The sequence below is a fragment of the Macaca fascicularis genome, chromosome 12 (genome assembly GCF_037993035.2).
Source record: "Macaca fascicularis isolate 582-1 chromosome 12, T2T-MFA8v1.1".
NCBI classification, from domain to species: domain Eukaryota; kingdom Metazoa; phylum Chordata; class Mammalia; order Primates; family Cercopithecidae; genus Macaca; species Macaca fascicularis.
In genome coordinates, this window is record NC_088386.1 from 132951084 (window position 1) to 132978439 (window position 27356).

Sequence of the window (27356 nt, forward strand, 5' to 3'; positions counted from 1 at the left end):
CTCAGGTAGGCTGGCATACCCTGCCTCCCCCCTCTCTCAATCCCATCCCCGGGAGATGTCAATTCCGGGGGCACTCACATTTCTGCCTAGAGGAGGAGCAGAGGGACAATAAGACCCCAGTCCCCAGTGGCTGGGGGCTCCCTGGTAAACTTCATCGCGGTGGGGGCAGCGGCGTAGGGAAGGGGCACAGACTCTCCACTCCCCGAGCAGTGCCGACCTGCGACCCCACGGATGACAGGCAGGCACCTTGACATACTAGGAGAGCCAGACCCATGCCGTGGTGCTCTTAAAATCTCTTAAAGGTACAAAACAACATGTATTCCTTTTTTTAAGAAAATAGTAAAACACAAAAATCATTATATATTATACTTAAAGTATAATAATAATGATAATAGAGAAATAATAAAACAAAAAAAATCATCTGTAATCCCATCACACAGAGAGAACCACTGGTAAGAAGTTTTATGAAACATGACATTTTACTTTGTATTTACTGTTTTTCACCTGTTATTTTCATTTCAGAACATTGTTCTATGCCATTGGGTATTTTTCAATATTACCTATTTAATAGAGATATAGTGCTCATTTTCAGGTATGCATAAATCCATCTCTCTATTGTTTGGGTTTGAAGTAGACTTCATATTAAATATATATATATATATGTGTGTGTGTGTATATATGCATGTATATATGTATTTATCTTGATGTCAGCAGATTTCATTGCTGAAAAGAATTCCTTTTCTATTATTTCCCATGATTTCCCTCTCCCATTGCATATGACTTTTCAAATCGTTGTTGATATGATTTGCCTCTGTGTCCCTGACCAAATCTCATGTTGAATTGTAATCCCCAGTGTTGGGGAGGACCTAGGGGAGGTGAGTGCAACATGGAGGCAGAGTTCTCATGAATGGTTTGCCACCGTCTGCCACTGGTACTGTATAGTGACAGAGTTTTCACAAGATCTGGTTGTATAAAAGCGTGTAGGCTGGGAGCAGTGGCTCACACCTGTAATCCCAACACTTTGGGAGGCCGAGGCAGGTGGATCACTTGCAGTCAGGAGTTTGAAACCAGCCTAGTCAAAATGGTGAAACCCCATCTCTACTAAAAATAAAAGAATTAGCTGGGTGTAGTGGTGTGCACCTGTAATCCCAGCTACTCGGGAGGCTGAGGCAGGAGAATCGCTTGAATCCAAGAGGCAATGGTTGCAGTGAGCTGAGATCATGCCACTGCACTCCAGCCTGGGTGACAGAGCAAGTCTTCTTTAAAAAAAAAAAAAAACAAAAGTGGGGCACCTTCCCGCTCTCTCTCTTCCTCCTGCTTCTGCCAGGTGAGATGCCTGCTCCCTCACTGCCTCCACCATGGGTAAAAACTCCCGGAGGCCACCCCGGAAGTAGATGTTGCCACGCTTCCTGTACAGCCTGTGGAAGTGTGAGCCGATTCAACCTCTTTCCTTTATACATTACCCAGTCTCAGGTATTTTTCTGTAACAGTGCAAGAATGGACTAACACGGTTGTGTGGCCATGCTTCCTCAGCTGTGGCTTATTGACTGTTAAATATTTGCATGGAGCCACGTTTCCCACAGGCTGCTCCCAGCCAGCGGCTGAGCTAGGCAGGTCCACCCTGGGGAGAGGTTGGGGCTGGGTCTTCTGGTTCAGGCTTGAGGATGCCCCGTGGCTTTGCAGAACTTTCCTGGGGCCACCTGCTCGCAACCATCCCTCCTCTCTCCTTCACTGGGGTCAGACTCACACCACAGTCTGAAGGCTATTCCAGCTCCCCCCAGCTTCCCCCCAGTTTCTCTTAGGCATTTTCCCTGATGAAATGGTTGCCTATTTGATCCATTTCTTTGCACCGCTTCTTAGGGGACCTGGGGTAAGACTACCTGCTTCCTACTCCTCGCCAGATCGCCCCTGTGGATGGCTGTTCTGCAGGAGGGGTCTTGCCTTGCCTCCTCCGCCGTCATGGTTTCAGGGTGCTGGGAGCTGTCACTGCACGGAACACATCCCGGTTCCCAGGCTGCCCGAATGTGAGGGCGCCTCCCTTCTTCATCTGCATGGTGACTCCTGAGGCCGCGTTCCTGGGGTCCTCGGCAGCCCCTCCTTCCTGTCTCTGTGATGGTGCATCTTGGCTGAGGTGTAGAAGATGGGGAAGTGAGCGGGCTGAGAGCAAAGAGAGGTGATTGATGGAAACGAGAAGAAAGGCGTTCTGCTCAACTCACAGAAGCAGCCAAGGAATGGAGCACAGGCGCTGCTGAGTCCCCCCGGAGCACAGGCACAGGTGTCTCCATCGGGGACAGGGGAAAAGTTAAAAACACAAACAAGAACAAAACTTTGTGTAGGTGGTCTCTGTGCTGGGACACAAACTGAGGCCCTCTGCGTTTCACACCGAGGCCATTCATGGCATCGGGGTCCTTTTGCTCCTCTCAGGCATCCCTTCTTCCCAGTTTCTGCCTTAAGGAAAGGTCGTCATCTCTGTTTTTCTCTTGCATTGTTTTCACCTTTATCTGTGGAAAGTTGGAAAGACTGTACAGGCAGCTTTCTCCAGATGACAGGTGAAGCAACAGCCGTAGGAAAATCTACATCCATCTGAAATTGTAGTTTCTGCTGAGGGTTAATATTTTAAATGGAACCTATGAGCCCACTGTAAAGCCAAGCCCAGCTCAGTAGTGGAGGAGCGTCTACAGGAGCCATGAGGCACAGCATTTTCTAGTTCCTGCCCAAAAACAGAAAAGAAACTTTTCTCTGCAGATTTTGTCAAGGGGTTCTGCGGGCAGTTGCACTTTCAACTCTCATTTGCCCATTAGCAAATGGAAAAATTATAATCATGTGAACTATTTTTGTTTTGTTTTTTAAATGTTGAATGATGTAGCAGTGTAGGTAAAATCCTGCATTTGGAGGCCAGAACTGTAAAAGCCATTTTTGAAAGGAAGACAGTTCTCGACAATAAGCATCTTGATCTTGAAACCCTTGAGGAGCAGGGACAGAGCAGACAGTGCAGGAACAAGAACAGCAAAAGAAAATGAGCAAACCATACTGGAAAAGCAACCCTTGACCAGCCCCGCCGGCTGTGAGCCATGTGCCAGGTGGGGTCAGGGGAGAAGCTCTGGGTCCTGCCTGCTGTGTTCTGGCCGCAACCCCAAGCTGTCCGTGAGGGCTGCACCCCAGAATCCGAGGACGTGAAAACATGGTTTTGAGAATCCAAGGACGTGAAAACATGGTTTTGAGCCCTCCTCTGGTGAGGAAGGGATTGGCAGACTCTCAGATCATGCCGAGGCTGCTCTTGTTTGCTGTTTCATGAATGTGTGTTTCGTGTGCATGTTGAAAGGAGCAAACTGTGTGTCGCCTATGAAACGGGTTTGGTTCTTCAGAAGAAATCCTTCTGGAGTTCTCACAAAGCTCCAAGTTATCCAGAAGCCCCAGGGACCAAACACGCATTCTGGTTGGAACTGTGATACCCAGATGGGCCAGTCGTGGAAATGGAGCTCGTGGAAGATGGCCTCGTGATGGCTGGTGGAGCAGGAAGGATGCCAGGCAGGGCCCCCTTGAATCAGCCTGGCCGAGAGAGGTGGGCAGGATTCAGTGAGGATATCTCACACTGCACTGAAATTAATACTTTATTTACACACATTCACACATATACAATACACCAAGAGACAGAAGAGGGAAAAAACTATGATAATTTGCTGTTTATGTGAGTTTCTACACGGATACAAAACACTCTTGTATGCAAAGTTCACAAGGCCCGGGCTCCTTCCCAGCGCACCTCTGCCCCGCCGGGCTTCACCTCGTGTCCTCACGGCAATGCGCTGGGCAGGGTGAGTCCCACATCGCTCTCAACAGCTGAAGGGGAGCTGCTTGTCTTGGCAGGACCTTGAGAGTTAATGACGCATGTAATAGTGTGTGGGGAAAGTGAGAGACGATGGAGGATCGTGCGGTACAAAAAAAGCAAAAATATGTGTTATAGAAATAGAATATTTTTTGTATCAAACTGAAATCCTCCCTATCCTGAGAATTTCAGGACAACAACAAAGTCACAGGTCACATCCTGAAGGACACCCTGCCGGACTCTGGCTTTACCCCTCTTAGTACCCTGGGGTGGGGGTATCAATCTAGAAAGCCACCTATTGCAGGGCGTGTGTGTGTGTGTGTGCGCGCGCGCGCACATGCGCGTGTGTTTGTGTGTATTCATTAGTACTTGCAGTCACTGTGAAGACACCAACTGTTCTGAACAAGACTTTCCAATAATGAAGGGCGAGCTTGCCTGAAACAAACTAGAAAAACACCATAAAAGAAGAAAAGGGAAAGCATGCCCAGGAGAGCCTCAAATGTCTTTTGTCCATATTGCTGTTTTCGTAAATCCGGGGTGAATAAAAAGCTGGCACTCTCCGGGTTTTTACTGGTCCTGGAATTCTTTTGTGGTGAGCACCACCTTGTGGTCTGCCTTTTGCATTTCCCAAGAACACGATGTCACGGTCCCAGGCTTGCTGAAACCTGGTTACCACACTCGGGCTGGCCTCTCCTCCCCAGCCTCCCACGTCTGCTCCATCCCACCCTACCAGACCCTTCCCACTCGAGGGCTCAGACCCATCTCAGGCTTGCCCCAGTAGGCTTGTCCCACTTTCTGGAAATAAGACTGAACATTAAGTTGCTGGCCTGAGCCCAAGGCCCAGGTGTCTTATTACGGCTGCTGTGCCACTCACACGGTCTCTCTGGGGCCACCCCTGGGGGACCATTGCCCTACACAGTGCCCACACACACAGTCCCTCCATATGCCCATTTTGCTCAAAATTTCTCTCTCCTCACTCCTACATCCCCCTTCAGCAACTTGCTGGGATTTTTTTTGGCATAATGTAGTGGGTCTGGCCAATCCCCAGAACAGGAACCTTCCCAGCAGCCCGCCACCCCTAGTCTACGATCACCGTCAACTTCAACCATAAACACCTGGAGCAAGGAAAGCGTTGCCCCACTCCCTGGGAAACTCCGCATCCCTCCACATAAGGACCCACCCTGCACCCGGGGGCACTGGAGGCGTCTCAGCCAAAGCGACTGCAGATGCTGGCGTAAATCCACGTCGGACAACCAAAGGTGCCTCGCGGAGCACCGCGATAAGCTCTGCCAAGGCCTGAAGCAAACAGGTAGAGCTGGGGTGTCATCCCAGAATAAAGCACAGTCAGAGAACAAGACGAGGAGACGGAGGAAGGAACCGGAACGAGGTGGCTGCATGCACTGGGTGTAAGCAGGCACTTGGGCTCTTGGTGTTTAATTCATTCTCATAGTAAGCTTTGTGAACGACTATTTTCCCATTGTACAGATGAGGACACCGAGGCTCACGGAGGTTGAAAATGTGCTTGTTTATCTTGAATTTCCCTAACACGATCAGCTTGCTATAGGTACTCAAGTTCTACAAGCTTCTAACTCCTCCCATGTAAAGCAGCAGCCAAGCTGCCCCACCAAGGCCCCCAGTTAGACACATCTCTGGGCATCTTTCCTTGAACTCTCTTTGTTACCACCTGCTGGTCACAGAGCCAAGGAGGGCTGCACCCCCTTCTACCACGGCTGCAGATGCCCTCTGGGAGAACATTCGGGGCAGACTCCTGAGGACCCCAGCGTGTGGAGCACCTGTCCTTGCTGTGGCCAGGCTGTGCTCCATACCAAGGTAGGCAAACGCCCTGTCGCCCACGGGGCATCATACCTGGGAACCTGGGCACACGCGAAAACTGCTCCATCACGTTCTGCCCACAGCCCCCTCGCCAAAGGGCTCAAGCTATGGGGCCACTTTGAGGCAGGCACAGCTTTCCCCTGTACCCCTGTGTGAATCTTTGATTGCTGTAACTAATTGCCATAAACGTTGTGGTTTAAAACAGCACAAGTTGATGCTATGTTCTGCAGGTCATTAGTTCAGTACAGATCTCATTGGACTAACATCGAAGTATCGGCAAGTGGCATCCCTTCCCGGAGCTCTGGGGAAGGCCCGTCCCTGCTCCGTTAGGTTGCTGGTTGAACTCAGTTCCCTGGGTTCCCTGGGATTACAGACGTGCGCCACCACACCCCACTAATTTTTGTACTTTTAGTAGAAACTGGGTTTTGCCTTGTTGGCGAGGCTGGTCTCGAGCTCCTGGCCTCATGTGATCCACCCACCTCGGCCTCCCAACGTGTTGGGATTACAGGCATGAGTCACTATGCCTGGCCTCCAATGGACTAGTTTTGAAGGAATCTCAGGATTTGCAATCTGCTGGAAGGAATTACTAGTGTCATTAGGGACCTCCCTGAAATCGCACACAATGACAGCATGGCACACGCTGACCCCGACTGAGCTCACGATGGCAGTTGTTTTGGCTTGGCTTCTGTTTAGATGGGAAGCAACTCCCCGTGGCCCTTGGCTGAAGGTTCCTCCTGGAGTTGACCAGCACCCCCTGCAGGGGATGAACAAAGCTGACATCTCATCACCCCAGTTCACACACAGTTAAGCCCCACTGATCCTGGGATATAAGTAAAGGGAAGGCAGGACTACTTTAACTTCCCAGTCTCCTCTGATTGACCTGATGAAAAAGTCCTGATGTTAAGCTCCCAGAAAAGGGTTTTCGGTGCTGAACTTGAACTGGGCACACCACCTACATCCTGTGTTCTGTGTTCACAAACACAGAACACATTCGTGTCTCATCTGTGCCTCATTTGTCTTTCCCTGCCCTTACTTCCACGTGAGAGCAGCCACTTGTGATCCTGTCCATTTAAAACAATATGATCACAGGCCTGGGGCGCCAGACGCTGGACGCAGAAAAGAAAAAGACATGATAAATAACATTTAAAGCACTGCAAAGTTTGATTTTCATGTCTAATATCTGCCCCTGGAGATTCTGCTAAATGTCTTTTTCCCCTCTTCATAATCCTTACGATAACAACTTTATTTGGGAATTAATCCAGATTCCCATTATTCATTGAATTACACTTTCCCAGCATGTAAGTTCCTCCCTGGTTGTAAGTTACAAAGTCTTGGAAGCTACATTAACTCTCTCAGGCCGCTGGGATGACAGGAAGGTATTGCTAGTCCTCATGTTTCAGAATTGTTTCTGAAAAGCACTAATGTAGTTTTAAAGGGTTTCCAAATTAAAACTAGAGTGAAAATTGACCACTGGGAGAATCCTATTTATACTATTATATTATGGGGTGCTTTAAATACACTTCCGTCCAGCCTACTGCCATTGGCTCTAATATATAGAATGGGCGTCTATACAGAATGCGCATCCCTCTTGCAGTAGCACTGTGGAAGGGTTAAGCACCCACACTCTGAGGTCAAACTGTCCTGGTTGAAATCTTGACTCCATCCCTCACTAGTTGTGTGACCCCAGGTAAGTTACATAACTCCTCTGAGCCTTGGTTTCCTCATTTGTAAAGTGGAGAAAATAGCATCCACTTGATGGGGCTGCTGTAAAAGGATGAAGTAATACGGTGCAAGAGGTGCTGAGACTGCTGCTTGGCAAACAGTGGACATTTGCTGAGAGCTTGCTGTGCACCAGGCACTGTTCTATGTACTTTACATGCATTAATTCATTGAACTCGCTCAACAGCCCAGAGGTTGGACATCATTATCCGTATTGCAGGCAGTGACCACTCTACAAATGTTGGTTGTCATCCGCTGATCTTGACTCCTAAAATGCATTCTCTTGGTAACTGCATCCACACTTAAGTTGGGAAACACCCCGCCCTGTCTCTAAGCCCAGTAATCGACTCTGGGCGGGGTTGATTACATGACCTAGATCTAAGCCAATCAGAGCATCTCACTACCCTCGCGGCAGTGATTGGTCCACGTGGGCACATGACACCGCCGGGGCTGGACTCCCCGGAAAGAGCCTCTCCCTCCTTCCTGCTGGACTAGCCTGAGAAGACGCGAGGCAGTCGCTGCTGCAGTACTGGGCGGAGGGCCTGTCTGAGGTGGAGCCAACCTCGAGGAAACTGGGTCAACCATGGACAAGGACACACGAGCTTGGTGACGTCATGTGAGCCCACGCAGGAAACCCGCCTGCAGCCGGGACCCTATCTTAGCCCATAGCATGGGGGCTTCTCAGGGAAGCACTGCGGTGTAAGCTTCAGCCCCGAAATGCATCCCCACCCTTTTCCCCCTCCAGGCAGAGCAGAGACCACCGGGGCCTGCTTGCTGCGCAGTGGAGCCCATGTCTTCAAGGCCGGGCTAATCTTCACTGGCCTCTGGGCTCCTTCCAGCTCCACTGACAGAAAGCAAGCAGATTAGATTACCGGGCCAGGTAATCCTAAGGTTTAGAGACTCTTTTGAGGAACCTGCCACAAAGGCCAACCAGAATCCTTATTGCACAACCAGCTACTGACCTCCCTTTAGGAGAACAGGGCTCTAGGACAGGAACAATCACATTTAAATTCTGCAATGAGATTGCTACTTAATCAAACAGCAAGATCATCAAAATCCTATAATTGTATGCATAATGCCACTTTGGCCTACTCACTTTCTGTCAAGAACTTTATTTTCCAATCCCGTAATTAATATCAGTATCATATTCCATTGAAGACCATCTGTTTCACCAGAGCATGTTATCAATCATCTCAGATTTCAAAACTTCACCCTGGTTTGCCCCCTTGATAGGGAAGTGAAAACGTTACATCAACAGTCATCTAAGCTGGCATGTGTGTGGGTGGGCCGCAGGATTTGCTGGTGGATATCAGAAAAGTCATTTACCACAAAGTTCTGCTCACAGACTATTGCAAAAGAAGTAGCTCTAAAAGGAAGTTATTATGTTTGTAAAAACATGAGCACTTTTCTCTTCCTTTGGGCAAATGGAACAGTGTTTTACTATCCACCCAAATTATGTCACCAATGATTGGATTCTTCAAAGAATTCAAATCATGTGGAATGTTCCCAGAGCCTTCTGGGAAGGAAAACTAAATGTAGTCACCTTGACTTCACAGGCTGGAGGGCTGGGTGTGACAGGGCCCTTCAGAGAGCCTTGAGACAGAACCTCAGCAGACGGTGGCAGCTGAAGACCCTGGTCAGTTCCCAAATTGACCAGACACCTCCCATCAGTCCATTCCTGCCTGTGGATGGCCTCCCGAGAACCAACTTCCAATCACAAGGTCATTGTGGATGGTACAGAGTGGGAATGAAGGACTTATTTTTTATTTATTTATTTATTTATTTATTTTTGAAACAGAGTCTCGCTCTGTCACCCAGGCTGGAGTGCAGTGGTGTGATCTCAGCTCACTGCAGCCTCTGCCTCCTGGGTTCAAGTGATTCTCCTGCCTCAGCCTCCTGAGTAGCTGGGATTACAGGCACATGCCACAATGCCCAGCTAATTTTTGTATTTTTAGTAGAGACAGGGTTTCACCATGTTGGCCAGGTTGGTCTCAGTCTCCTGACCTCATGATCTGCCCACCTCGGCCTCCCAAAGTGCTGGGATTACAGGTGTGAGCCATCATGCCCAGCCAGGCCTTACATAATCTTAAAGGCCCCCACCACATTCCTCACCCCTGGCCAGGAGAGTCAGGGGCTTTTCTGTTTTCCCTCTGGGTTAGACTTGCCAAAGAGACCATGTTTTCAATGTCCTTGACCATGATACCTCCAAGACATTCTTGGATGAGTTGAGGCTCAGAAAACAGTACCTCAAAAATATGGCACTTTCGTATGCTGAGGGTTTTTGAGTTAAAGGAAATTAAAAGGCTTCAGAAATAAGCTTTGGAACTAAGGTCTCTCTCCAGTCTCCCTTCATCCCCCTGTCTAGTCTATCTGATCCTCTTTCTTTCCTGAAGCACCAGGAGGGAATTTCTCTGTCTGAATAAGTTTTGCCACTGTACCTGGCCAGAAATGTAATTTAGATACCCTTCCTAGGAATCTCATCAAATAACCAGGAAAGATTAACTACTGGAGAAGAGAAGAGACTGGAATCATCACCATGCCAGACAGACTTTTCATCTGTTCTTCTGAGGACAGCTCCAAGAGATTACCTGGGAGACTTTATCTGCGAAAAAGACAACCTTTGTTCACAGTGTGGTTCTGCCCCTCACCCTCCTGCCACCTGCCCCAGAACTCAGAGGAACTTTGTCCCAGGCTATTATCTATTCTTTGGGCTCACTCATTTTCCTTAGAAATCATTTACTACCTCTCTAAAATGTCCTACAGTCCGCCACTTCCCTGCCCCTTATGTAGAGGGTATATAAGCCTCAACCATCTGGCCCTTCTTTGAGTCTCCTATTTGTAGGGCTTCCATGGCCATATGCACCGTAATAAATGTGTAAGCCATTTTTCTCCTATGAATCTGTCTATTGTCAGTCATTTCAGTGAAACTTCACAGAGGGTGGAAGGAACACTTTCTCTCTACCCCTACAGATGCACTGGCCATATTCCATATCTTTCTTCATCTTTCATATAATATCTGAGAGAGAAGGTAGAAGTTGTCAGTCCTTCTAGAGACTAGTTTTCTCAAAGAACTGAATTCACTTCTACATTCTGCTGGGCAAAGTAAAATGCAAGGTCAGCTCAGGTTCTCAATGTGATTGGCTGCACGTGCACAGGGCACCATCTTTGGAGTCAATTTTTCACAGCTGATGATGATATTGTTCACTCCTTTTTAAAGCTGTATAGCACTCTATTGAGAGACTGTGCCGTGGTTCAACCAATCTTCTATGTCTCAGCAATTAGACTGTTTTCATTTACATATAATGCCTTAGTGAATACAATTGTGATTGCTATTTTTGAGAAGAGGATTGTTGGGCCAAAGGGCAAATATATGTTACCTGAGGCTGCTGTAACAGAGTGCCACAAACTTTGTGGTTAAAAATAACAGAAACTTACTCTCTCACAGCTCTGGAGGCTAGAATTCCAAAGTCAAGGAGTCAGCCAGGTTGTACTCTCCAGGAAGTTTACAGGGAAGAATCCTTCCTTGCTTGTTCCAGTCTCTGGTGTTGCCAGCAATCCTTGGCATTCCTTGGCTTGTAGATGCATCACTCCATCCTCTGCCCCTGTCATCACATGAACATCTCCCCATGTGTCTGTGTCTGTTCTTTAATTCCTATAACAACACCAGTCATATTGGGCTTAATATCCGCCCTAATTCAGTATGAGCTCATCTTAACTTGATTACTTCTGCAAAGACCCTATAAGTAAATGAGGTTACATTCATAGGTTCCAGGTGAGCTTGAAGTTGGGCGGAAACACTCTTCAACCTCTTATAGGAAATGCATGCATACGGTGGTTATATGGTGTCAAGCTCCCCTTCATGGAATAGTACCATGTTGCTCTCCCCCAAGGATGAAAGGGAACAGCTTTGTCCCCAGAGCCATAGCAATGCAGCTTGTGGTCAAGCTTTTGAATTTTTGCCAGTCTGATATCTGAAAACCAACATCTCTGTCTTTTATTTTTTGTTTTGGATAAAGATGAGCATTTTTTTCTTACATATTCATTTGTCCATTGGTGGGGGAAAACCTGTTCATGTGTTTGTCCATCTTTCTAGTGGGTTTTTTGGTCTATTTTCCTCAGTTTTTTAATATAGAATTTGTATGGGATTTTCTATTAATCCGTTTCTGTTGTTCATTTTTATGTGATGTTGTTTCATTGACCATTTAGAAAGAATCATGGCTCACCAACTCTTCTGCTCCACAGAGCTCCCTCTGCTGTGCATTTTTGTGGTGTGTTTTAAAAACATGGCAGCTTGGCTTCAGAAACTTCCTGGCTGTTTCCTTCTTCCAGCCAAATCTGAACCTTCTCTTTCCTGTTTCTCAACTGCCTCTTTTCTTCAAACTGTTTATTCCACCCCTAGATGTTTCTTCTGGGCATGGGGCCCTGTCCTGGAAGAAAGCCCTGGTAGGTACTTTTGAGGATCAATAGGGTCTAGACAGCCCTGGTCCCTTCAAACTTTAGCAGCGACAACTGCAATCACTGCTACTAAAGTTGGCAATGCCCCTCTCAGCTTCAGCTATTGTGCTCAGATCATCTTTCTATGCTTTATGGTGAAAACTTTTGGCTACCTTGGGGTTCTCCCCATCTCGGTCCTGTTGCTTTCTTATGTTATTTCTTGCACAGACACACAAACTTACAAGTCTTCAGGCTGTTAATGGTTTATTCCCATCTACTTATATTTTGATGTTCCTAAGAATGCCTTGTGACCTAGCTTTATTGTTTGTATCATCCATGGCTTTCTGATTCTGTATCTAGGTTTCTATCTATTCTTATGGGGGGATTCAGGGAGTTTCAAAAACTATGCTATCATCAGCATGGTAGTTCCTCACTTGTCTTTCCTCATCTTTAAGAATTCTTTATTAGTGAAATTAACCCAGTGTCTCTGATACACACTGCAGCTACTTTGCACTGTTTTTAAAAGCAGTAGCTATGGCATTTTTTTGGCATACATAGGTGCTATGGTTTGAATATTTGTCCTCTCCAAACTCACATTAAAACTTAATCCCTAATGTGGCAGTACTGAGAAGTGGGGCCTTTAAGAGATGATTGGGTCATTAAGGCTCTTCCTTCTTAAATAGATTGATCCATTCATGGATTAATGGCTTAATGGTGACTTTATAAGAAGAAGAGGAAAAACCTGAGGTAGCACACTCAGCCCCATCACCATGTGATGTCCTGTCCCAACCTGGGCCTCTGCAGAAAGTCTCCAACAGCAAGAAGGCCCTCATAAGATGCAGCCCCTTGACCTTCGACTTCTCAGCCTCCATAACCATAAGAAATAAATTTCTTTTCTTTAAAAACTACCCAGTTTCAGGTATTCTGTTACAGACAACAGAAAATGAACTAAGACAATAGATTTCTTTGCAATGTTTATGTGTCCAATTTTGTCCGTTTTTTCTTTCTTGGCATCTCATCTGGATTTTTTGAGTCACAATGAGAAAGCTTTTCCCCATAGGTGAACTCACTCATGTTGCCTCCGAGTGCTTGTTTGATGTCATCTTTTACACTTACATTTCTAATTCATTTAGAGTTTATTGTGTATCATGTGAGATATGTTTATTTAATTTTCTCTGTGTCATTTATCAAAAAGCCAATCACTTTTCCAGCACTTGAAATGTCATCTTTATCATATATTAAATTTCCATATGTACTTGAGTTATTTCTAGACTTTCTATTCTGTTCCATTGATGTGTCTCTCTAGTCATGCACAAATAACATAAGGTTTATTTTTTAAATGCTTTCATTTTTAAACATTCATTATGAAATATAAAAAGACACACAAAAAAGTTCAAAGAGTAAGACAATGATGACCCATGTACCTATCACCTAATTTAGGGAAGAAATAATTACCACCACAGCTGAAACCTTAGTAAACCAAAACTAAAATTCTAAGCCCCCCAACTGACTGAATTGAATCCCCCTCTCAGCTCAGGGCACTCCAAAGTAAACCTGAATAACTGGTTCAGGCCATAATGGGAAGGAGGTTCAGACATGCCAGATTACATTCTCCTCCCTTTGGAATTCAGGCACAACTAGCCAGCATTAACATTAAAACAGGAATATTAAGATAGAAAAAACAGACTCTTTGTAGCAATAAAATAACCTGACTCTAGTATACCATCACATGACAGATAGCAGGCACTGAAAGAAATCAAAGCATTTTACCCCAAAGTATATTCCTTTGACATATTTTTAATAGCCCTGGAAAGCTGTTTCATGTGGGAAAAATCTACATTCTATACAGAATCATCTCCCCTTTTCAGATCTTTTCCTGATCCAGGAGAGAATTAACTAAGAGTTTGCACCTTTTAAGGCCTAATAAGAGACATATACCATCTATTCTCCATAATAAGAACCTTGATCTCCACAGCTCCTTATCTTAACCTGGTTACTGCTTTCTGTTGATTCCAGGTCTTTAGGTAATACAATAATCAATTGCCAATCAGAAAATCTTTTCATCTATGTATGACCTATAAGCACACCCCCACCGAGCTTTGAGTTGTCTTACTTTTCCAGACCAAACAAATGCATATCTTACCTGTATTGATTGATGTCTCATGTTTTTCTAAAATGTATAAAACCCAACCACTTTGGACCCATGTTCTCAGGACCTCCTGGGGCTGTGTCACAGGTCATGATCCTCACATTTGGCTCAGAATAAATCTCTTCAAATATTTTACAGAGTTTGACTCTTTTTCATCAGCACCATTTTGTGTACCCTTCTCCCAGAATATCAGCAGAAATACTGCTGGGGAAGCGTACAATGAATCCTACCAACAACCATATATGTGATCTTGGAAAGGGATCCTTCCCCAGTTGAGCCTTGAGATGAGACCACAGTCCCAGACAACACCTTAATCACAGCCTCGTGAGTGACTCTGATAGAACACAACTAAGGTACACAAGGATTCCTGAACCGCAAAAAGCATCAGATAACCTATGTCTGTTGTATTAATCTGCTAAGTTTTGGGATTGATATGCAATCTTAATTGACATAGAAATAGACTAGTAAATTCTAGAAAACCCCAAGAGAACTAAAGGAATTCCTCAAGGCAATATGTTTCACTCCAGTGTGAGGGCTGAATGTATTTGCCACTGTATCCCAGCAGTTAGTAAAGTGTCTGGCACTCAGTAGGTGCTTAATAAGAAAATGGCTCCTGGAAAGAGAAGAACAGACATGGGTGGGAATGAGTAGAACCTGGAATGGGGAAGTAGGCAGAGTGCATCCCAGTGTGGAGGCCATTTGAAATTGAAAGGGTTATCAGGAAGAACATGGATTCACAGTGTGGCCTCAGATATTCTGCTGCGACTGGGTATAAAGTCATTTCCAGGCTGCCTCTGGCACTGATTCCCAGGAGTTTGGACATAACTGGGGTGAACACTCATTGGTGCTGTGGGGCCTCCTCAATCTGTGCAATGCTGCTGAGAACATGGGCTTTGGAGTCAGAGAGCCCTGAGTTTAAATCCCTGAGAGTTGTGTGACCTTGGGATAGTTATCTGACTTCTCTGAGCCTCGGTTCTTCATTTGGTGTCATGAGTATTGCAGATGAATCAAATGAGGTAGCTTAGTAAATGGTCATTCAAATCCAGCCAAATCCAGTTTAAAAAGCATCCTCAACTCTTATCAGACAGGTATCTCCCAAGATATGCAACAGCCTCAAGCTGGTTCCTGTCGGCCCCTCCTATGGCCATGGAGGTTTTCTATAGAGGCCAGAGACTCAGTACCCCTGGGGCTCACACACCCCTTTGAGAAGGCCATGAATGCTGTGGAAAGTGATGATGAACAAAAAATCTTTCCCCTGGCGTTTCTGTAGGGACTGGACTGTGCTCCCTGCAGAACGCCCTTCCCAATGCAAAGACATAGGGGTGCCCAGAGAAAAGCCTTCCTGATACCTTCCCCTCCTACTCTCCCGGGAACCTCATCCAGTTTTCCCAAGGATGCTTCAGGCTGATCATGACCTTTCCCCCAGCCTCACGGACAAGGACGAGGTCCACTCGGCTTGGACCACCTAATTCAGGATGGAGCCAAGAAGCGGATGCAGCCAGAGGAAGCCTGGCAAGACTTAGACAAACATACAGCACCTGGAAAGGGACTCCCTGAAAGCACACTTAAAGGGACTGCCACTTAAAAACTAATTTTGGGGAAAAGGAAAAATAAAGAGAGGAGGAAAACTTATGCCCAACCCAAGACCTGTCCGCGTTCCCTCAGCCAGTGGGGAATTTAGGATCCTGCACGGTGCCACACCGCCCCCTGGTGGGAAAGACTGAGATTGCACCGACGGTCTCCAGGTGTCCTTGTCTGGCTTGACCCTCTCACCTCTACTTTGGAGGGAAGAACATCGGAAATTCTTTCCCAAGACTGCATTCCCTCAAGTTAAGTATAATGCTTGATTTCTGCTATCAAAGGTAAAAAAGACATGTCTTAAAACCCTGTATGAATAAGGTTGTGGGACATCCCAACCTGGCATTCCTATAATTAACAAAAATCGCCATTTATTTGCCCATGTCCTGAGGCAAGAATAATCTAATGCAATGCTTAAGACAGCCTTACTTTGCAGCCTGGCTGTTAACCATAGTTTTACAGGTGCAGGCATAGACTCAGAGAGGGGCTATGGCCTTGCCCAAAGTCACGCGGTCAGTGCCAGGATTCTCAAGCCCGGGGTCTCAAACACACCGCTATAAACAGCCTAGGAGAAACATGACCGTCTCTGCTTGGTTCCCTCAAAATACACGATTAACTCTTTTTGATTCCCAACATTGCTATGTTTCTTTTCTCACTGAATATTGGCTTTCCATTAGGCAACTCCAAAGCCTAGTTTTTCTAGGAAAGTATAAGTCATCCCTTTGAGGAAGCTTATTAATCACATACTGTTTTCAAGGTGGCTGGGCTAGGCACTGTGGGAAGAGTCTACTGGCAGGAGGCTCACATTAACCTGAGGTGACTTTGGTGACTCTGACATAAGGCTACACTGAGATGCTCTGAGCTTTGAAATCAATGTGTGTCGCCAGTATAAGAACAGGATTAGGCTTAGGGAGTCACTGTGATACAGACGGGCTTGGGTGCAAAGTGTACCGGGAGTTGGAGAGCTCTGAGTAAGCAGAAGGCAGGAGAGGGGAGGGACAGGCAATGCTCAGGATTAGGGCCCCTGATCAAGCACACGGGACGTGGCAACCACAAGAAATCTGGGGCAAGTAGTTTGGCAGCAGCCTTCATTTTAGCACAGAAATGCCGACAGGTTTCTTCTTGCACACCCACTCTGATCTTTTGGTAGAAGCAGGCTGAAGTTATTTGTTGGGAGGACTCTGAAGCCATGCCCAGGCTCCATGGGAAAGTCGGCTGTGATTGACTAGTGATGTCTGCCATGGTCAGCATCTGGGGTAGTGGCAGGATTCATGCCAGGAATTTGCAGTTTCTGCTTCTAAGAGGGCTACCTGCACACAAGATAACTATGCCAAAAGACTGGGCATGGAGGAAATGACCTAACACAACAGGAGAAAATCCGAGAGAATGAGATAAGAGTACTAGAGCCTGAACCCAGTGGGAACGGATAGGGTTCTGGGTGATTCTGTAGGCATGGAAGAATGTGGAAGATAGAAGTAATCAGCATAAACAAGTAGGAAGTATTGCAGGACAGAGAACAGATGTCTCAGGCAGACATATCAGATGATACTGGGGAGGGCAACTATAAAGAGAGAAGGGGACTCCTTGGAGGTCGACATGGCTGTCCTGTCCCTGGCTCTCCTGTCCCTGGCTCTCCTGGCCCAGCCCCTGAACTGAGATCTGAGAGAGCAAGTTGTGATGGGAGAGCAGCATCTGGACATGCTTTTGTCCTCTTTGTCAGAATTGCCATGGGAGCTGAAAGCATCAGCCCATCTGATATGCTTTGGATCTGTGTCCCACCAAATCTCATGTCTGATTGTAATCCCCAGTGTTGGGACTGGGGCCTGGTGGGAGGTGGTTGCATCACAGGGGTGGGTTTCTCATGAATGATTTAGCACCATTGCCTTGGTGGTGTTCCCGCGATAGTGAGTGAGTTCTCCTGAAATCTGGTGTTTAAAACTGTGTGGCATCTCTTCACTCTCTCTTGCTCCTGCTCCCACCATGAGAGACACCTGTTCCCCCTTTGCCTTCTGCCATGATTGTAAGTTTCCTGAAGCTTCTCCAGAAGCCAAGCAGATGCCAGAATCATGCTTCCTCTACAGCCTGTGGAACTGTGAACCAATTAAACCTTTTTTTAAAATAAATCATCCAGTCTCAGGTATTTGTTTATAGCAGTGTGAGAACAGACTCATACAACACCCTACTGCTTGAGTCATAGAAGGCAAAAGGAAAAGAGCAAGGGTGGATGGAAAACAAGGAAGGCAAAAAAGCAAGGTGAGATCCTGTTCTCAGGGAATAAATTCAAGAAAAGGGAGCACACTTAGCATTCATTCAACAAACATTTATGGAACACATGCTATGTGCAGTGCTCATAATACACCAAGCTTCACTGAGCGCACAGAATTAAAATAAAACTAGAAATCAAAAGCATAATGACCTGTTCTATATTTCCACTCACGCCGTTAGCCACGACACATGTCCTGACTCAGGAAACAGCTAATGAGTGTGAGAGTGGCCTTCAATGATGTCATGTGCCTGGAAGCCACCCTGCTCTGGAAGCACCATCGCTCTGTTCCCGTGTCGCTGCGTGCCTGTGCTCTTCCTCCATGCTTTATTTATAACCCCTTTGCCTTTGCCTCTACCACTGCCATCATTTTTTGCAGCTTTTCTTTATTCCTCCAAACTTCCCCTAACATGTATTTGCCCTTAGCTCCAGGGCCCTTCTGAAGTTTTGCAAAAATGTTCTCTTTTATTATTCACTTGCCAACACAAGCATTAGTAAAAAGGAGGAGAAAAAAGAAAGAAAAGTGTCCTATTTTTAAAGTTTGAATTGTGAAAGTTGTCTAAGATTAGAAGAACAAAATCTTCATTGATTTTATAATATTATAAGGAGATACTTTTCACCCATAATCTAGCTCTTTAAGTTTATCGTAATGTTAATTTCCATGTTCCCTTTCAACATTTCCCCATGAATCTAGTCTGGATTGTGATATATAATAACCAAGAGGTATATACAATATTATTTTTCATGTTTCTTCAAAGTTATTTCAGAAACACTACTTTTATATAGACTTGATATTTATGCATTTAATAGCTATTGTACTTCATGCTGCTGTCCCATCTTTAGCTGTAGCTTATTTCCTCTTTTTAATAACTTCCTCAGGATAACTTCCCAGAGCCAGAATGCTAAGTCCAAGGCTAAGACTGTTTCATTGCTCTCATTGTGTACTGCTACCTGCCTTTCCAAACTGGTAGCATCTACTGCCACTGGGGATGACGTTGCCAAGAGATCCACCGGAAAATTCGCTGGTCATGGATATGAATGTCTAGTGGCAATGGTCCATGGCAGCACCCCCCAAACTCCAGTTCCTCCAGAGGACAACTCATCAGAATTAGTAATCTCCTCTAGTCTGCTGAGAGTTCAATGCCTCAGGAATAATAATAAACGTCTCCCATTCTTTCCCTATCTGTTCTTCTCACCCCAGTGGCCCCTGCTCAAAGAGTCAGCCACCCATGCTGTGGGCAGGGTTGGTTTCCACCCTGAGCAGAAAGCCAGGACTCCTGGCCACCAGGAGAGCTGGTTCAGGGCCGGCCTATTTCTACAGCTGCTTTCCAGTAACTGACACAGATCCTTGTTGGCAGAGCCATCGTCATTGCCTGGGGCCCATCCTCTAGCCTCAGGTCCTGCTGCCTCCAGCCAGGTGATCCATCTGGAAATCTTTCTCACTGATATCCATGAACTCTCCACCTCTTGCCTGCCTGCCTGGCTGGACTCTAAACCTGATACACTTCATGGCTGCAAATGATCTATGTTGACTTTTCTTCTTGAGGGTTTGGCAGGGGCTAATGTCACATTCCTCTCTTCTGTAGGTGACCTTCCTGCATGGGGCTTCCAGGGGTTGGTGACACATGCCCTGCAGCACAGAGGCCACTCTACCATCGCTGGGGCCCCAACCACACTGTCACCACACTAGGTGCACTGAGTGTCTTCCATTTGTCTCACCCATCCACTCTCCATGCTCTCCTCCCCATTATGCCTCAGAAGGCCAGCTGTATAAGCAACTGCTGCAGACTTCCTGCCCTCAGCTTCCGGCTGCGCTCAGCCAATGGGGAGCCCCAGCAGGCGATCAGAGGGACAGAGGGGAGGAAGGTCCTCTGAGTATTGACTCCTCACTCCCTCACTCCCTGGTTGGCCCTTCAATGAAACATCAGAGTCCCAGCCAAACAGTCTTTGCTGGGCTCTACTAAATATTCCCTCCGTTTCTCTTATAAGAATTCATCCACTGAAAGTTGACAATAGTACAAACATCACCACAATAGAAGTTTAAAATATTTTCATCACTTTGGGAGGCTGAGGTGGGCAAATTGCCTGAGCTCAGGAGTTACAGACGAGCCTGGGCAACATGGCGAAACCCTGTCTCTACTAAAAATACAAAAAATTAGCCAGGCGTGGTGGTGCATGCCTATAATCCCAGCTACTTGGGAGGCTGAGCCACGAGAATCACTTGAACCTGAGAGGTGGAGGTTGCAGTGAGCTGAGATCATGCCACTGTACTCCAGCCTGGGCAACAGAGTGAGACTGTAAAATAATAATAATATTTTCATCACGCCAAAAAAAAACCCCAGATACATTAGCAGTAATTTCCTATTTCTCCTGAACATCCCAGTCCATGGCAACCACCAATCTGCTTCTCTCTATGGACTTGCTACTCTGGACACTTCATGTAAATAAAATAATACCATATGGGCTTTGTGCATCTGTCTTCTTTCACTTAATATATGTTTTCAAGATTTAACCATATTGCAGCATGTATCAGCACTGCATTCCTCGTTATGGGTGAATAATATTTTGTTGTATGGATATACCACATTTTACTTAGTCATTCACCAGTTGATGAACATTTGGGATTTTCTTCTTTTTGGCTATTATGAATTAAGCTTGCTATGAACATTCACTTACAAGTGTTTGTGGGGATATACGTTTTCCTTTCTCTTGGAATGAAAATGGAATATACCTATATAATATACCTATGAGTGGACTGCTACATCATATGGCAACTCTGAAAACTTTTGAGGAGTTACCAGACGATTTTCCAAAGCAACACCATGGTATAGTCCTTCAGCAGGGCATAAGGGCTCTCGTTTCTCCAAATCCTCACCAACACTTGCTGCTGTCTTTTTATTATAACCACCCAAGTAGGTGTGAAGTGCTATCACACTGTGGTTTTGATTTGCATTTGCCTGATGACTAATGACGTAAAACATCTTTTCATGTGTGTTTGGACATCTGTCTTCTTTGGAGAGACGTCTGAGCAAATCCTTACTCCATCTTAACATCAGGTTATTTGCCTTTTTATTTTTGAGTTTTAAGAGTTATCAATATATTTTAAATTTTAAATTCAAGTCTTTTATCTGGCATGTGACTTGTAAAAATATTCTTCCATTCTTGGTTCTTTCCACATTTTGATGGTATCTTTTGAAGAACAAAAGTTAAGTTTGATAATGTCCAGTTTATCGATTTTTTTCTTTTGTTCCTTGTGCTTTCAGTGTCATATCTAAGAAATCAGTGCTTAATGACTAGACATAAAGATTTATCCTATTTTTTTCTAAGACTATTAGTCTTAACTCTTAGTTAGGTCTTAGATCTATTTTGAGTTAATTTTTGTAGGTAGTGTGAGATAGAGGTCCAACTTCATTTTTCTGCAGGTGGATATACAGTCATTCAACCTTCATTTGTTGAGAAGACTGTTCTTTCCCCCACTGAATGGTCTTGATACCCTGGTTGAAAATCAATTATCAATGCAAGGGCTTATTTCTGGATCCTCAATTCTATTCCATTGATCTTTATGTCGATTCTTATTATCCATTTACCGAAATGTCTATCCAATGTTTATTATTGTAGCTTAACAGTGGGTTTTGATATCAGAAAGTATGAGTCCTCATAGTTCTTTGTTTTCAAGATTGTTTGGGGGTATTCTGTGTCCCTTAAGTTTTTATATGAATTTTAGGATGAGCTTGTCAATTTTAGCATTGCAATCATATATAAAGTCTTCCACTCCATGAACAAGGGATGTCTTCCATTTACCTAGGTCTTTAATTTCCTTCAACAATGTTGAGCAGTCTTCAGAGTTTAAGTTTTACACTTCTTCATATTTATTTCTAAGTATTTTATTCTTTTTCATACTATTACAAGTGATATGGTATGGCTATGTCCCCACCCAAATCTCATCTTGATTTGTAGTTCCCATAATCCCCATGTGTCATGGGAGGGACCTGGTGGGAGGTGACTGAATCATGGGGTCAGTTACCTCCATGCTGTTCTTGTGATAGTGAGTGAGTTCTGAAGATATCTGATGGTTTTTATTTTGCTGCTGTTGTGTTGTTTGTTTGTTTGTTTGTTGCGACGGAGTCTCACTCTGTCACCCAGGCTGGAGGGCAGTGGCATGACCTCAGTTCAGTGCAACCTCCGTCTCCCGGGTTCAAGTGATTCTGGTGCCTCAGCCTCCCAAGTAGCTGGGACTACAGGCACGTGCCACCACGCCCAGCTAATTTTTTTTTGTATTTTTAGTAGAGACAGGTGTTTCGCCATGTTGGCCAGGCTGTTCTCGAACTCCTGACCTCAGGTGATCCACCCACCTCGGCCTCTCAAAGTGCTGGGATTACAGGCGTGAGCCACCGTGCCCAGCCATCTGATGGGTTTTATAAGGCAGTTTTCCCTGCTCTTGCTAGCTCTTTCCTGCTGCCGTGTGAAGGTCTATGCTTCCTTTTCACCTTCTGCCATGATTGTAAGTTTCCCGAGGCCTTCTCAGATATGCGGAACGGAGTCAATTAAATCTCTTTCCTTCACAAATTACCCAGTCTTGGGCAGTTCTTTACATTAATAGTAGCATGAGAATGGACTAATACAACAGGTGAAATTGTTTTCTTAATTTCACATTTGGTTTATTCATTGCTAATGTACAGAAATAAAATTGATATTTGCATGTTGATTTTGTATCCTGCAACCTCACTGGACCCAATACTATGTCAATCAAGGTAAATGACCAAGGCAAGTCTCAATCATTTTAAGGAGGTTTATTTGCCAAAGTTAAGGATGTGCCTGAGAGACAGGTCTATGCCTTTCTCGAGAGATGATCTTTGAGAGCTTCAATGTTTAAGGGGGAAAGGGTGGGATATTGAGAAATGCACAATTTTCATGTAAGAGTGGGTTAGAGGAAAAGAGTCATTCATGTCTTTGGCTCTGTGAATATACGTTTTTACTTAAGATATCGTAGATGATAGGGCAGAGGAAAAAATTAGATATGAATTTGTCTCAGGTGGGCAGAGGGATAGCTTTGAGTTCTGTCCTACGTCCTCGCACCTGTGAAGATAAGCTATTAATTTACATTGCCATGGTGAACTTTAACAGAAATGCTTTAGGGTAAAGATCTTGGCGCCCACAGAGGAGGTGTGTAGCTTTTCATGTGTGTAGCCATCTTATTTAGGAAACAAAATGGGAGGTAGGCTTGCATGACCCACTTTCCGGCTTGACTTTTCCCTTTGGCTTAGTAAGTTTGGGATCCAAAGATTTATTTTCCTTTCACAATTAGTTCTACCTGTTTTTTTGTTTGTTTTTGTTTTTTGGTGGATTTCTTTTTTTTTTTTTTTTTTGAGACGGAGTCTCCCTCTGTAGCCCAGGCTGGAGTGCAGTGGCCGGATCTCAGCTCACAGCAAGCTCCGCCTCCTGGGTTCACGCCATTCTCCTGCCTCAGCCTCTGAAGTAGCTGGGACTACAGGGGCCCGCCACCTCGCCCGGCTAGCTTTTTGTATTTTTTAGTAGAGACGGGGTTTCACCGTGTTCGCCAGGATGGTCTCGATCTCCTGACCTCGTGATCCGCCCGTCTCGGCCTCCCAAAGTGCTGGGATTACAGGCTTGAGCCACCGCGCCCGGCCTTGGTGGATTTCTTATATACAAGATCACGTCATCTTTAGTAGATAGAGCTTTACTACTTCCTTTCAAATCTGGACGCTTTTCATTGATTTTTCTTCTCTAATCTCCCTGGCTAGAACCTGTAGTACGTTGTTGACTAAAAATGGCAAAAGCAGACTTTCTTGTCTTCCTCCTGATCATAGAGAAAAGCCATCAGTCTTTGACCATTAAATGTAATGTTAACTGCAGGTTTTACATAAGTGCCTTTTATCCGTTTGAAGACATTCCCTTCTCTTCATTAAGTGTTTTTATTACTAAAAAAAAGTTGGATTTTGTTTTATAAATGTATTCTGCATCTATTGAGATGAACGTGTGTTTTGATCCATTATTCTGCTGATATGGCTTATTACACTGATCGATTTTTGGATGCCACAGTCATTACTCTGGCACATGGCAGGAGTGGTAGCCTTTGGTCTTCTCAGCTTTTCTACTGTACACAGAATATATGTTTACCCTAGAAAGCAAGCTGCAGTGAAGGCAATTAGGACCCCTGCTTCCGGGCCTGTTATACCTAGTGCATAGTCTCCACCCATGAGTGGGAGCTTGGTGGAGGAAGGCAGCCTCCTGCCTCTTGGCCACACTTATCTGGAATTTGGCCTTAAACTTGGAGTTGGAGTGGATGAGAAATGCTTGCATCCTTTGCCTTCTTGTGAGACACCTTATCCCTTGTTTGAGAGAAGAAGGGAGAGTGAGCCCCATCTTCTTGACCACATCCACCCACAGTGGAGCTTCTATCAAGCTGAGCTAGGTGTGGGGCGGGAAGGAGCAGGTTGCAGCTCAAATGCCACACACTCTCTCTGTTCTTACCAAGTTGTGATATATTTTATTGAATTGTTTTTTCGTTTTTTATATACCTTTAAGATAATTTCCAGAAACTTTTAAGTTTTCTTAGAAATCATTTTCTCCAATGATGGCTGTTTCAGTGGGGAGTGTGTCCACAGAAGTAGAACTCCCCTTCATGTACTTTTTAAACTCTAGGGGTGGTAACGATGTTACACTATTGCGAGCCCTGGGGTGCTATCCTTTGTAGTTTTCCAATATCTTTGTAAATAGCCATTTTATTAAATTTTCCTCAAATTGCCCAATCTGAGATATGGTTTGGCTCTGTGTCCCCACCCAAATCTCATCTCGAATTGTAATCCCCATGTGTCAAGGGAGGGAGGTGATTGGATCATGAGGGCGGTTGCCCCCTGCTATTCTCCTATTCTCGTGATAGTGAGTTCTTATGAGATCTGACAGTTTTTTGGTGTTTTTTCTTTTTGTTTTTGTTTTGTTTTGTTTTATTTTGTTTTTGATGGAGTCTCACTCTGTCGCCCAGGCTGGAGTGCAGTGGCGTGATCTCGGCTCACTGCAACCTCCACCTCCCAGGTTCCAGGGGTTCTCCTGCCTCAGCCTCCTGAGTAGCTGGGACTACAGGTGCCTGCCACCATGCCCGGCTAATTTTTTGTATTTTTAGTAGAGATGGGGTTTCATCGTGTTAGCCAGGATAGTCTCAATCTCCTGACCTCATGATCCACCCATCTCAGCCTCCCAAAGTGCTGGGATTACAGGCGTGAGCCACCGCACCTGGCCAAGATCTGACAGTTATATAAGTGTTTGAGAATTCCTCCTTTGCTCTTCTCTCACCTGCCTCCATGTAAGATGTACCTGATTCCCCTTCTGCCATGATTGTAAGTTTCCTGAGGCCTCCTCAGCTGTGCAGAACTGTGAGTCAATCAAACGTCTTTCCTGTATAAATGATCCACTCTTGGGTATTTCTTTATAACGGTGTGAAAACAGATGAATACACTAAGCATTCCATGTTTCTTGCTGCAATCCTGACTGACACAATGGGAGTGTTCTGAGCACAGAGGTGACCAGGGCTCATCCTCCGTTCTCCTCTCCTATGCTTTGTCCCACACTGGCCGACTTATCCACACCCCAGAGCTTCAAGAGCAGGTGCATGGGCCCAAGAGCCCCAGGAGGGGAGATGGGCCACTTGATAAATGCTTGCTGTGGTTTCTTCATGACATGAATCAGACAGATCATGTAGCCGTAGACCCAGCTATGGAAACTGTGATCCCGAAGCAAATGGGCAACCAGTGTGAAACTGGGGGGAGCACACCTGAGGCCCTGTGACATCACTTCTTCAGGGACTTTATTCATAATAAATGACTCTATAGTCCCCAGGAGCAAATGGAGCAGAAAACTTTGAAAGGGTAGAAAATAGGACCAAAAAACATCAAATTTCAGAGTTTTGAGTTAGCCATTGTGCTAGTCCATTTTTGTATTACTATAAAGAAATACCTGAGACTGGGTAATTTATGGAGAAAACAGGTCTACTTTGGCTCATGATTCTGTTGGCTGTACAGGAGGCATAGTGCTGGCTTTTGCTTCTGGTGACGCTTCAGTAAATTTCCAATTATGGTGGAAGGTGAAGGGGGAGCAGACATGTCGCATGGCAAGACAGGGAACAAGACGGAGGGGGGAGATTTCGTGTTCCTTTAAACAACCAGGTGTCATGTGAACTGCCAGAGGGAAAACTCACTCATCACCAAGTGGATGGCACTAAGCCATTCGTGAGAGATCCATCCCCATGATCCAATCACCTCCCACGAGGCCCCCCTCCAACACTGGGGATCACATTTCAACACGAGACGTGGAGGGCACAAACGCCCAAACTGTGTCAGCCATCCTGGTACAATTTCCAGCCTCCTCCATCACTGTGCTTCTCCCAGAGAAGAGTTATGGAAAAAGGGTCCGCCTGCACAAGGGGAAGACCAGGGGCAGTAACGGGTCTGAGACCCCCATCCTCCAGCTTTCGGAGTGCACGCTTCCCTTCAGCATGCTGACCCCATCCCTCATTGCAAGAGCAGAGAGAAACGCAGTCCTTGCCACGACAGCGCCAGCATCTCCAGGAACAGAGGGTCCCTGTGGGTGCCTCTCATTGACTTTCTTGTTTCTTCCCAGTCTCGACCCCTCTTCTGAGTCACACCTCCGGAGATGACAGCCTTTTACGCCACACTGCCCTTTCCTGTACCCTTTCACTTCTCCCATTTACTGTCAAAAGTCTGGGGGGAAAGGTGGCGCCAGCACAGTACAGTGACAACTTAAAACTGAATGTCAACCATCACAGCCCTGAAGACGCTTCAGTGCTTCACTGCCACTTGGAGTTCCCGGTGTCCAGACCAGGGTCTCACCTTAGACCCCAACTGCTCCCAGAGACTCCTCTCTGCCCCACAAAGACTCTCTTCCTACCCTTTCTGGCACCCAGGCTCCAACTCCCAAATTCCCGTACTGGTCTTCTAAAGAACAGCTTGGTCCTTTAAGTGACACCCCATCTCCACCTCTAACCTGTGATACGTATCAAAAGCCTCACCGGGATTTTCTATTCAGCGAAGAGCCACCTTTGTAGGTTTCCACCTCTTACAGGCCCAAAGCACCTGCCAAAGCTTTCACATGATAGTTTTCCCTTTAAATGATCAAATTGCCAAGCAGCGTTTCTACTGAATATTTCTTTGCCCCAAAAGGGTTAGAGACCATATTACAAGCTTCAAAATCCTGCTCTTCATAGTTCTGTCAAATGATCTGACAATCATACTACCCTGAGTCCTTCCTTCCTTGCAGCCATGGATGAAACTCCGTTGCTTTATTCCTCCAAGATCTCTCTAGTTCTGCTAACTGCTTATGTGCCCTTCTATTTAATGTTGGCAGTTCCATGAGGAACACTGTAGTGTTTTGTTTTTTCTTTACATTCCATTCAGGGAATTACTAAACAATCATTTCCACACAGAGATGTTGTGGATTACACAAAAATAATCAAAGATGGCTGTTTCTGTCTTGAAATGCTTAATAATTTTATCTGTAAACTTGTGGTTTGTAAGTGAGGTCCA

General features: G+C 45.5%; 1 long non-coding RNA gene across 5 annotated transcripts in view; it reads right to left on the reverse strand.

Moving 5' to 3' along the window:
• The window catches only part of LOC102118340 (uncharacterized), a 173662-nt gene that overhangs the window by 144205 nt on the left and 2101 nt on the right, over window positions 1-27356 (reverse strand). The window lies entirely within an intron of this gene.